The sequence below is a fragment of the Schistocerca cancellata genome, chromosome 1 (assembly GCF_023864275.1).
Source record: "Schistocerca cancellata isolate TAMUIC-IGC-003103 chromosome 1, iqSchCanc2.1, whole genome shotgun sequence".
Lineage (NCBI taxonomy): Eukaryota > Metazoa > Arthropoda > Insecta > Orthoptera > Acrididae > Schistocerca > Schistocerca cancellata.
In genome coordinates this window covers 1,050,852,541-1,050,865,802 of record NC_064626.1, presented here as the reverse complement: position 1 = coordinate 1,050,865,802, position 13,262 = coordinate 1,050,852,541, and positions in this window count along the sequence as shown.

Below are 13,262 nucleotides of genomic sequence, written 5' to 3'. Positions count from 1 at the left end.
ATGTCATGTACTCCACATGCGCTGTTGCAACAATAAATCCTTAGTGAACTGGAAACCGCTAAAAGATCGTACTAATTTTTTTTTTCAGCAATGGATAACGGAGCCATGTAAGACGGTGCAGTAACACAACAGGCAAAATCAACTTCTTGCCTGTGATACCATATGACAGAAGTACATAAAATTGTTCTTGAAAATGAATCTGCACAAAGACATGTGGGGGTTCGTCGGACCGCCGATGTTACTTAAATGTGTTTATTGATCAACTTTTATTTAACGAAAATTCGGATTATGATATACGAAGGACTTTCTTTACTTCTGAAGCAGACTATTAGATGTAGCCGAGCGGTTCTAGGCGCTTCCGTCCGGAATCGCGCTGCTGCTACGGTCGCAGGTTCGAATCCTGCCTCGGACATGGATTTGTGTGATGTCCTTAGGTTAGTTAGGTTTAAGTAGTTGTAAGTCTAGGGGACTGATGACCTCAGATGTTAAGTCCATAGTGCTCAGAGCCATTTGAAACATTTTGATAAGGTGCAGATCTAGTGCTGTCAATTGATCTTAGATTTACGAAAAGAGCGGAGAATTCAAGAGATTTCTGTCACGAAATCGTGGCAGGACACACAGATAACGCCGGCCGGAGTGGCCGAGCGGTTCTAGGCGCTACAGTCTGGAACCGCGCGACCGCTGCGGTCACAGGTTCGAATCCTGCTTCGGGCATGGATGTGTGTGATGTCCTTAGGTTAGTTAGGTTTAATTAGTTCTAAGTTCTAGGCGACTGATGACCTCAGAAGTTGAGTCGCATAGTGCTCAGAGCCATTTGAACCATTTTTGCTCAGAGCCATTTGAACCATTTGAACCAAAACCAGATATGGGACACCGACTCTGGCGTCCTCAATAGCTTACAGGAAGAGTGCAGAGGCGCGTCAAGGAGGTATACGTTACAATATGAAATGAGGGTTACGCGTGAATTGTAGAGGCCTGTTTTCGGATCGGTTCAGTTCAGTTTTATTTTTACTTTTCTTTCTACAATCAGGATGATTACTTTTTGTTCCATTTACATGTGCAGTTTGACGTAGTTCTCCTCCGCCAGACAGCGTGTGTTTACAGACCTGTGTGGACGCTGTCCTGGTGGCTGTGTGAGTACTGCTGGTAAACAGCGTGGCTGCGTGCGCCGGCTCGCGTGCCAGCGGAGGAGTACGAGATATCTGGGCAGATGCAGCCGGGCGGAACGCAGCACTGGGCGCCTCGGAGGCGGGTGTTTGGTCTGCAGGGCGCTCCTTATCTCTGTGCGGCGGCACAAACAGCCGCGGTACTCTCCCAGCGTCCAAACTAAACACCCAGCCGCGGCAGCGCCTCAACACTCGGCATAGTACAGACATTTTGTTCACAAAGAGCGTGTGTAGTACATACTGGAAGTATCATAATTAATAGCGAAATTTGGCACAGGTGACGGTGAACGATAACAGAAGTGGAAAGTTTCTAGCAAACACCGGTATGGAAACGAGCCATTTCCAAGATAACTGCGAATGTCTGTTTACGAAATATGAACATTTCGATTAAGGCTCCACATAATTGGGTTCCAGTTTCAATCGTGGCCCACGTGGTACATGCGTGATGTGACGCACTCTCCTTTCGCTGCTGATGTAAGAAATCGAATCAATAACAGCTGCCAACATAAGTAACTTAGAAGTAGATATCCTCGGTGCAGTGAAGCAGCTTAAAATACTTAAGAAAGGCAAGGCCTCTGATCCAGATTGTATACCGATCATGTTCCTTTCAGATTATGCTGCTACAACAGCTCCAAGCTTAAAAATCAGATACAACCACTAGCTCGTAGAAAGATCCGTACACAAAGACTGGAAAGTCGCACAAGTCACACCAATATCCAAGAAAGGAAATAGCATTAGTCCGTTCTAATACAGTACCATGTCTCCAGAATGAGATTTTCACTCTGCAGCGGAGTGTGCGCTGATATGAAACTTCCTGGCAGATTAAAACTGTGTGCCCGACCGAGACTCGAACTCGGGACCTTTGCCTTTCGCGGGCAAGTGCTCTGGAAACATCCCCCAGGCTGTGGCTAAGCCATGTCTCCGCAATATCCTTTCTTTCAGGAGTGCTAGTTCTGCAAGTTTCGCAGGAGAGCTTCTGTAAAGTTTGGAAGGTAGGAGACGAGGTACTGGCAGAAGTAGAGCTGTGAGTACCGGGCGTGGGTCGTGCTTCGGTAGCTCAGATGGTAGCAGTCGGCTCTCAGCCGTGCTAGCGTGCGGAGCTGCTCCGCGCGCCGTCCGACGCTCCGCTCTCGGTGGTGTTTACTTCCGCGTCGCGGTGTTTGTGTCTATCGAGTCCAGTACTAACGTACACCATGGCGCACTCGTACCGCCGTGCAACGATCAAAGTAACGTTTCAGGCCGAACATCCACGACCCAGAGCTTTCGAAGTCGAACAGTTTATACGTGAGGATCTACGTTTGAAACCCCAGGACGTAATCGGCATACATTTTTCCATCACTGGAAGTGTTGTCTACATTAAGATGTCGACGGAGGAAATTTGCAATGACATAATTCACCGTCATGCCACCGGACTGAAATTTAAACACTCTGATGGACATATGGGTGCTGTGACAGTCGCCCATGCTGGATTCGGTCTCCGGACATTGCGGGTGTTTGAGCTCCCGTTCGAGGTGCCTCAGGATGTGGTCATTGCCGCCTTCCAACCATATGGCACCGTCTTAGGTCACGTCGCGGAGAAGTGGCAAACATTTACGACCTACCCCGTATTAAATGGCGTCCGGCAAATAAAAATTGAGCTGACGAAACATGTCCCATCGTACCTGCTGATTGGCGGTGTGAGGGCCATCGTCATGTATGACGGACAGCCACGAACGTGCGCAGGATGTGGCCAGGAGGGACATGTACGTTCCGAATGCTTACACCGCCGTTTAATACAGACGCCGTTACGTGAAGAGACCCAGGCTTCGACGGTCACGTCCTTACCCATCACCTACGCCAAGGTTGCACAGGACCCCGTCGTACCAATCTCGATTGCGCCAGCAGCTTCGTCAACGCCACCCGCCGCAGCACAACGCGCCGAGGACACAAGCACGGCGTCGCCTCCAGTGCTCGCTTCAGGACCGTCCGGTTTGCAGACCGAAACCGATGTTCCTGTTGGAACCATGGACGTCGACCTCGGTGTCGTGCCGACGTCTGCCTTTGTCCAGACGGGTTCGGCGTCAGACGACGGGCGACCACATTCTGATTCAGAAGGCCACATCAGGAAACAGCGGTCGCCTCGCAAACACAGGAAACGACGACGAACGCCTTCCGATGACGCCCTCTCTCAGACGGCCCCACGAGATGTCGACCTGATGTCTGACGGTGATCTCCCACATTGCGTCCAGTCACGCGATGTGGCAGCAACAGGCGCCCCTCCTGTGACGCCTACTCTCCCGGCCAGGGACGTGTCCTCGCCGTTGTCAACGAATGATGACGGCGATCCCCCTGCCACTCATGTTGCGGAATCCACAACACCCGTTCCGGAAGTACGTGACCGTCACATGTCCACGTCGTCAGCTTCCTGGGCCGATGACGTTGAAGAAGAAGCGGAACAGACTGCCAGCGTGTCTGCACAGGAGTCCACCTCGGCGACACTGGGGCAGGCGTCCCGCCAGTAATTATCACCACTGCGGGACCACCGGCGGGTCTCCACCTGCCGGCTACTTCTACCGCACGTTCTGCAAATACTGAGGATGGCCGCACACAGCAATATCGTATCGCCACGATGAATCTTGCCACCATTCGTGCCCCCCATAAACTGGCCATGTTCAGAGAGACTATTTACTCTGTGGATGTGGATATAGCACTCTTACAAGAGGTGTTTGTGGCTGACTTCCTAGTTCCCACCGGATACAACGCCCATGTTTCCCCCGCATCCGATACCGGTAGCGGCGTCGCCATCCTGCTACGCGACGGCCTCCCTGCAGAGGACGTCATCTACCTCCCCACTGCGCGAGGTATGGCCCTCACACTGTTCGGCGTGCGTATTATTAATATCTACGCACCGTCCGGCACTGGCCGCCGTCATGACCGACAAACTTTTTTTGCCGAAAGCGTCACGCCCCTTTTCACTGGTCCGCAGGACGATTTGGTACTCGGTGGGGATTTTAACTCGACACAGGAGCCCGCGGACCAACTCCCGCGACATTCCCCTTGTGCATCTCTCTCAGTGGTCATCGACCGTCTCCGACTTGTTGACACATGGCGGAAGCTCCACGGACTTCAACCGGGCTATACATTCTACACCTCTCACTCGTCAAGCCGCATAGATCGCATCTACGTTACCCGCTCCCTTGCTGATGGCACACGTCATGCGGAAATCTGGCCCTTGGCCTTTTCAGACCATGATGCGTACATCTGTGACGTCACTCTCGCCCGACAGCAAGTGTGGCATAGTCGTGGTCTGTGGAAACTCAATGTCGCTCACCTGACCTCCTCAGACTGTCGCCGTATGGTCGAAGAAGCGTGGGCACGCTGCCACCATCGTCGAGAAGCCTATGCCTCCACCTTATCATGGTGGATCTCCTGTGCAAAGCCGACCCTCCGGAAGACTCTGATGAGTTATGGGAAGGAATTAAAGGCGTGGCAAACTAATACCCTGCACTTCTACTACACCATTCTACGTGACTGTACGACGATGCCTTTCTCGCCAGCCCGGCAGTCGATGGTCCATCGCACGAAGGCGCAGATCTCCATGATCATGCGGCGTAACTTGGAAGGCACTGTAGTCCGTTCTCGAGCTTCTAATCGAATCCCTCAAGAACGTCCGTCGATGTACCACCTCCTTCAGGAAAGACAACGACGACGACGAGCTCTGATCCAAGTCCTCACTGATGTGGAAGGGCGCCGGCACGACACCCAACAAAGCATCGGTCGTGCTCTCCATGCTCATTTTGCCGGGCTATACGCAGCCGTACCGCATTCTGCAGCACTGATCACAGAAGTCGCTCAGCTTACTACGACCACTCTTCCAGAGGATGCAGTGCACGACCTCCAAGACGACGTAACCACCGATGAAGTGCTAGACGCTATCAAGGCGGGTTCCGATAACAGATCTCCTGGACCTGACGGTATCCCCATCGAATTTTATAAAAGTTTTCACTATTTGTTGGCTTCCACGTGGACGGCAATCGCACAAGAGCTGATGTCACCGATGACAGTGGTCCCGAGCGCCTTTCTAGAAGGAATTATTATCCCCGTACATAAACCGCGTGGGTTATCGAGGGTCCAGGACTATCGACCAATTACTTTGCTCAACAGCGACATGAAAATATTCACACGGCTACTGGCATCGCGTCTCAAGAAGGTCGCACGTTACGTCACATCCTGCGACCAGACTTCCCTAGGAGGCGACAACAACATCCGTACGGCCCTTTGCCGTTACAGAGACATGATAGCATTAGCGCATCATCAGCGTCTCCCTGGCGCCTTGGCTTCACTGGACTTTAGCCAGGCTTTCGACCGTGTTGACCACTTCTATTTACGGACAGTTCTTCAGCATATGGGTTTTCCTGGCGGTATTGTAACGGTGATTATGCGCCTGTTGAGTAGTGCAACCTCCAAAATCATGTACAATGGTCGTCTTACACCGTCCCTGGTCATCGCACGATCTGTACGACAAGGATGCCCTCTTTCCACGATTTTGTATGCTTTCGCCTTGGAACCCCTGCTCCAGGGCATGCGCCAACGTTTGGAAGGCATGGCTGTGCAAGGCCACCGTTTTTGTTGTACAGCCTACGCAGACGACATAGTACTATATCTGCGCAGTGAGGATGAAGTACGAGCAGCACTGGCATGGGTGGCGACTTACGGCGAAGCGTCGGGGAGCTGCCTCAACGTGTCAAAATCCAAGGTCCTGCTCATTGGTGAGGGCTTGCCGGAGAGATGCGCTGCCCCGCTTAGTGTCTCCGCCACCATACGGTGTCTTGGACTTGATTTCACAGCAGACCTGCGCCGCTCAGCGACTATCAATGGTAGACGCTTGCTACAGACAATCAGAGCAAATCTCGCAGATCACCGGCTACGAGCTCTCGACATTATCCAACGCGCGCAATACGTGAACATGTATCATGCTTCCCGTATACCACACGTGGCTCAAGTACTACCAGTCCCAAATCTCCTGGCGCGACGACTGTTGATGGCTTTCGGCTCCTTCGTCAGCTCGGGGATGTTATTCAAAGTGCAGTATGAATCCCTTGCACTGCCACGAGATCGTGGCGGTTTGGGACTCATCCACGTGCCGACTCGTGTCAAGGCACTATACGTCAGCTCCCAACTAAAACTTTGGCATCGTTGCCCGCAGAGCCTTACTAGCCTCCTGCTTCACAACTTTGCACCGGCCTCCTTGTCCGCCCCAGTACTGGTATCGACCATTCCAACCCCCTTTTATTACATCCAACGATTTTTCCTGGAGTTCAGTTATATCTACCGGTCCTTACCACTTACACGTTTGTACCTCACGAAAACAGTCTCCGAATTGTTACAACAGTGCCGCCCGTCCAACCCCATCGAACGTAAGTATCCACAGTACGTGTGGAGACACATATGGAAGGCGATCCATGCGCGTTTTCTCGAATCAGACGTTCAATCAGCGTGGTACATCACCGTGAATGGCAAACAAGTTAACCGAGATCGTCTGCACCGCATCCATCTCGCCGATTCATCCCTCTGCACCCACTGTGGAGTGGATGACACGGATGTCCACCGGTTCCACTGTGGCACAGCGCTAGACGTCTGGACACTTGCGCGGCGAATTTTGGCGTTTCTTACTCGCCAGACACCGGCTCAGATCGACGTCCACATGCTTTTGCACCCCGATAAGACTTTCTACCCCTCCGCCAAAACTAACTCTGTGAATTGGATCTGTGGCCACACGATCCGCTATCTTTTTACTTCTGGCGACAAGTCTACGCTAGGATATTGGACTTATCTCAACGAACGACACTGCGTCCTGATACGCAACCCACGCTATAAACAATATTTTTCCAATTTCTTACGGAGCACTTTCGATGACCCACCTAGTAGCTGGAACGTCCAAGCCATGAGAAGCTGAAAACTGTATAAAACGAACCGAACTGAATAGATCTGCTACCCGGAACCCACGCCTACGCCATGAGAAGACACGTTTGGACGAGCTGGCATGCTGTAGGCGGACACTTCAGGAGCTCCTGTAAGAACTGGACTTTAACTACAAGTCGCACGACGACTTAAAACGCTTTTCCTTATTTATTCTTCATAGTTTGTTCTTAACGGAACAAGAAATTTGATTTTGAATTTGAGAAACTTTTTTTGTTCCAAAAGATTGCTTCTTCGCCAACAAGATGAAGGAGACTCATTTTTGTTTACTGGAAGGCGAAACCAGTATAATTGGAGTCTTTGTTTTCTTTTCAAAAAAAAAAACAAAAAAAAAATTTCCTTATTTATTCCTCACAATTTGAGTTTGGCTTTGAGAAACTTTTTTTGTTCCAAACGATTGCTTCGCCAATAAGACGGAGGCGACTCATTTTTGTTTACTGAAAAAAGGCAAAGGTCCCGAGTTCGAGTCTCGGTCAAAAAAAAAAAAAAAATAAAAATAAAAAAAAAAAAAAAAAATAAAAAAAAAAAAAGAAAAAAAAGATGGTTAGAGCGTCTGCCATGTAAGCAGCAGATCCCGGGTTCGAGTCCCGGATGGGCCACATATTTTCAGCTGTCCCCGTTGATGTATATCAACGCCTGCCGACAGTTTAGGGTCTTGATTTAATTGCCATTCCATCCATCTATGTCCATTGTACATTCCGACGGACTCAGCAGGACCCCACTTGCCCAGAATTGCCACGGAGTGGCTCCAGGAACCCTCCTTAGAGTTTAACACTTCAGCTGGCCGCCAGACTCCCCAGACATTAACATTACTGAGCAATCTGGGATGCCTTGCAACGTGGTGTTCAGAAGCGATCTCCACCCCATCTTTCTTTTACGGATTTATGGATAGCCGTGCAGGATTCATGGTGTCAATTGCCTCCAGCACTGCTTTAAAAAAAAAAAAAAAAAAAAAAAAAAAAAAAAAAAAAAAAAAAAAAAAAAAAAGATGGTAGAGCACTTGCCCGAGTAAGGCAAAGGTCCCGAGTTCGAGTCTCGGTCGGGCACACAGTTTTAATCTGCCAGGAAGTTTCACAGTACCATATCGCTAACACCGGTTTGCTGCAGGATTTTGAAATACATACATTATGAATCACCTCGAAGAAAACGATTTACTGACAAATAGCCAACACGGATTCAGAAAATATCGTTCTTGTGAAACACTACTTGCTCCTTTTTCTCTCGAACTTATGAGTACTGTAGACAGGGAACGTCGAATTGATTCCGTATTTTTAGATTTCCAGAAGGCTTTCGACACGTTCGTCACAAGATATTTCTAATCAAACTGCGTGCCTATGGAGTATCGTCTCAGTTGTGTGACTGGATTCGTGATTTCCTATCAGAAAGGTCACAGTTCGTAATAACTGACCGAAAATCAGCGTGTAAAAGAAAAATAATATCTGGCGTTCCCCCAAGGAAGCGTTATAGTCCCTCTGCTCTTCCTAATGGTTCTAATGGCTCTGAGCACTATGGGACTTAACATCGGTCATCAGTCCCCTATAACTTAGAACTACTTAAACCTAACTAACCTAAGAACATAACACACATCCATGCCCGAGGCAGGATTCGAACCTGCGACAGTAGCGGTCGCGCGGTTCCAGACTGAAGCGCCTAGAACCGCTCGGCCACAACGGCCGGCTCTCCTGTTCCTGATCAACATAAACGATTTAGGAGACGATCTGAGCAGTCCTCTTAGATTTTTTTCCAGATGATGCTGTCATTTACCATCTTGTAAAGCCATCAGATCATCGAAACAAATTGCAAAATTATTTAGACAAGATATACGTTGTTGTTGTTGTTGTGGTCTTCACTCCTGCGACTGGTTTGACGCAGCTCTCCATGCATACAGTAAAGCTGCATGCCCTCGGGAAAAATGTCGGCTGTAGTTTCCCCTTGCTTTCAGCCGTTCGCAGTACCAGCACAGGAAGGCCGTTTTGGTTAATGTTACAAGGGCAGATCAGTCAATCATCCAGACTGTTACCCCTGCAACCACCAAAAAGGCTGTTGCCCCTCTTCAGGAACCATACGTTTCTCTGCCTCTCAACAGATACCCTCCTTTGTGGTTGCACCTACAGTACGACTATCTGTATCGCTGAGGCACGCAAGCCTCCCCACCAACGGCAAAGTCCATGGTTCATGGCGGTGGAAGATATACGTACGGTGCAAAAAGTGATAATTGACTTTAATTGATGAAAAGTGTGAAGTCATCCAGATGGGTACTAAAGGGAATCCGCTAAATTTCAGTCACACGGTAAATCATACACGTCCAAAGGTTGTGAAAGCAACTAAATGCTTAGGGAATACAATTACCAGTAACTTAAATTGGAACCGTCACATAGATAAAGTTTTATGGGAACGCAAACCAAAGACTACGATTTATTGGCAGAATATTTAGAAAATAACAGGTCTACGACAGGGACTGCTTACATTAAGCTTGACCGCCCTCTTCTGGAGCATTGCCGTGTGGTGTGGGGTCGGCATTAGATAATATTCACGGAAGTCATCGAAAAAGTTGAAAGGAGAGTTCGTCTTGTATTATCGCAAAATAAGGGAGGGAGTGCTACGGACGTGATAAACAAAAGCGGTTTTCGCTGCGGCAGGATTTCTCACGAAATTTCAGTCACCAACTTCCTCCTCAGAGTGCGAAAATATGTTGTTGGTGCCCACCCACATAGTTGGGAAATGATCATCGTAATAAAATAAAATAAATCAGAACTCACACGGAAAAATTTAAGTGTCGCACGCTGTTCGAGAGTGCAAAGATGAGAAGTAGTTTAAAGGTGCCAGGCACTTAATGGTGAATTGCAGAGTAATCATGCAGATGTAGATGTAAATGTAGTTATCTAAGGCGCTAGCATGATTTAAGAGGGGCAGGTCTAACAGAGCCTGTACCTTGGCCTTCCAACATCACTTGACCTCAATATTCTGGATTTTTCTGCCTAAAGTCATCTCAAAACTTAAGTGTGCAGTATTCATAATGCACACTGAGAACTGGGCAGTTGTTCTACAGTCTAATCAAGATTTATCAGATGATCTGGAAACGGTTGAAAGAATTTCTATCTCACTGCACAGCCGATTACGGGAAAAGCTAAGGAAAATGACAGAAATACCGAGCCACCATCCTTGTTGGTCTCACTTACCAACTATATCCTTCCAATTTCCCTCTCTTCCTCTTCAACCAATCCAGTCCTCTTTGTAACACAGTACATAATTAGGACTAACCTCTGACTGAAAACTACCCTGGAAGGTGCACAAAGCCTGAACTAGATTAAAACTACCAACGAGTCGCACCCAGGGTCTACATATTTCCTCCATTATCCACATCCAAAAAGGCGACCCCAATTTCCACCGACACAATTTCTGAGGTTATTCAGGGATACTGCCTCAGTACTTTGGTGTAAGCGACTCGTGGTCACCGGTGGCTCGTTATACTGTAGAATATTTCTTACTTCCACTTATATTTTATCTGTATTGCACTGAACATATCAACACAAAAGTGCCTATAACGACGAAATGCGCTTTGTGCCTGGTTTGAACCAAGTATGTTCCACTCACTCACATATTTGCTGTTGGCAGTAGTAATGGACACATTACTCTTCGACCTCAAGCTTTCATACAGTATTGCCCTGTTCTGTAGCGGATTTCTTTTATCGGCAGTGTTAATTGTACATAAGCAGTGATACACAACAATTTGCTTACTTTTACTGGTGAAGCATTGGCCAGTCTGCAACTCGTGTACACGTGTTAACTGAATATAAAAGAAGATACAGTATCTGATCAAAAGTTTGCGTACGCCTGTCAGCGGACATCAATCTGGGGAGGTGTCCACCCTTCGTCTCTATGACGGCTTGAACTCTCCTAGAGACACTTTCATTGCGGTGTCTGAATGTCTGTGGAGGAATGGCAGCCCATTCTTCTTTAAGAGCAGAACCCAGAGAAGGTAATGATGTTTGACCCTGGGGTCTGGAGCGAAGTCGAGGTTCTAACACATCCCTTGTGTTTTCAGTTGGATTCTACATCTACATCTACATTTATACTCCGCAAGCCACCCAACGGTGTGTGGCGGAGGGCACTTTACGTGCCACTGTCATTACCTCCCTTTCCTGTTCCAGTCGCGTATGGTTCGCGGGAAGAACGACTGTCTGAAAGCCTCTGTGCGCGCTCTAATCTCTCTAATTTTACATTCGTGATCTCCTCGGGAGGTATAAGTAGGGGGAAGCAATATATTCGATACCTCATCCAGAAACGCACCCTCTCGAAACCTGGCGAGCAAGCTACACCGCGAAGCAGAGCGCCTCTCTTGCAGAGTCCGCCACTTGAGTTTGTTAAACATCTGCGTAACGCTATCACGGTTACCAAATAACCCTGTGATGAAACGCGCCGCTCTTCTTTGAATCTTCTCTATCTCCTCCGTCAACCCGATCTGGTACGGATCCCACACTGATGAGCAATACTCAAGTATAGGTCGAACGAGTGTTTTGTAAGCCACCTCCTTTGTTGATGGACTACATTTTCTAAGGACCCTCCCAATGAATCTCAACCTGGTACCCGCCTTACCAACAATTAATTTTATATGATCATTCCACTTCAAATCGTTCCGCACGCATACTCCCAGATATTTTACAGAAGTAACTGCTACCAGTGTTTGTTCCGCTATCATATAATCATACAATAAAGGATCCTTCTTTCTATGTATTCGCAATACATTACATTTGTCTATGTTCAGGTTGGGTCTCTCGGCAGACCAGTCCATTTCACGAATGCCTCACAGTTGCTGGTTCACGGCATTGTCCACTGTCATGCTGAAACAGTCATCGTATCCGAACTGTCCCCCTGCTGTACACAGTACACAGCCCCGTAAAATATGTACACTCATGCTCATAAATTAAGGATAAAGCTGATACATGGTGAAACAACGCTCTGGTGGGCAGTTTAAGGGTTTAAATCACCTCGGGGTATGACCATGCGGTGCATTTAACCTGCGGTAGTCGCATGGTGGCGCTGGCAGCAGTCCACATACCCAGAGGTGTGTTGGTGCATGTCAGATTACGCAGCGAGTAAGTGTGCAGACGTTTTCAGACATACTAATGTTGACTATGTGTTTAAAATGGCTCAGAGAAGACATATTATGACGTTATGAGGGGTAGAATACTAGGGCGACTGGAGGCTGGTCAAACACAGCAGGTCATAGCACGGGCCCACTGTGTGCCATAAAATGTGATGTCAAGAGTATGTCAACGATTCCAGCAGACAGGAAACGTGTCCAAGCGCTACAGTACGGGACGTCCACAGTGTACAACATCACAAGAAGACCAATATCGCACCAGCAGTGCCCACAGACAGCCAGGGAGTATTGCAGGTAGCCTTGCTCGGGACCTTACCACAGCCACTGGAACAGTTGTCTCCAGATATACTGTCAACAGATGACTGAACGGACATGGTTTATTCGCCCGGAGACCTGCAAGGTGCATTCCACTGACCCCTGGTGACAGGAGAGCCCGTAAAGCCTGGTTTCAAGAACACAGTACAAGGTCACTGGAACAGTGGTCCCAGGTTATGTTCACGGACGAGTCCAGATACAGTCTGAACATTGATTCTCGCCGGGTTTTCATCTGGCGTGAACCAGGAATCAGATGCAAACTCTTTGATGTCGGACCTATATGGAGGTCATGGTTTGATGGTGTGGGGTGGGATTATGATTGGTACACATACACCCCTGAATTGCTTTGACAGAGAAACTGTAACAGGTCAGGCGTATAGGGACGTCATTTTGCACCAGTATGTCCGCCTTTTCAGGGGTGCAGTGGGTCCCACCTTCCTCCTGGTGGATAATAACGCACGGCCCCACCGAGCTGCCTTCGTGGAGGAGTACCTTGACACAGATGATATCAAGCGAATGGAGTGGCCTGTCTGTTCTCCAGACCTAAACGTCATCGAGCACGTCTGGGATGCTCTCGGTCGACGTATCGCTGCACGTCTTCAAACCCCAAGGACACTTCAGGAGCTCCGACAGGCACTGGTGCAAGAATGGGAGGCTATACCCCAGCAGCTGCTCGACCACCTGATCCAGAGTATGCCAACCCGTTGTGCGGCTTGTGT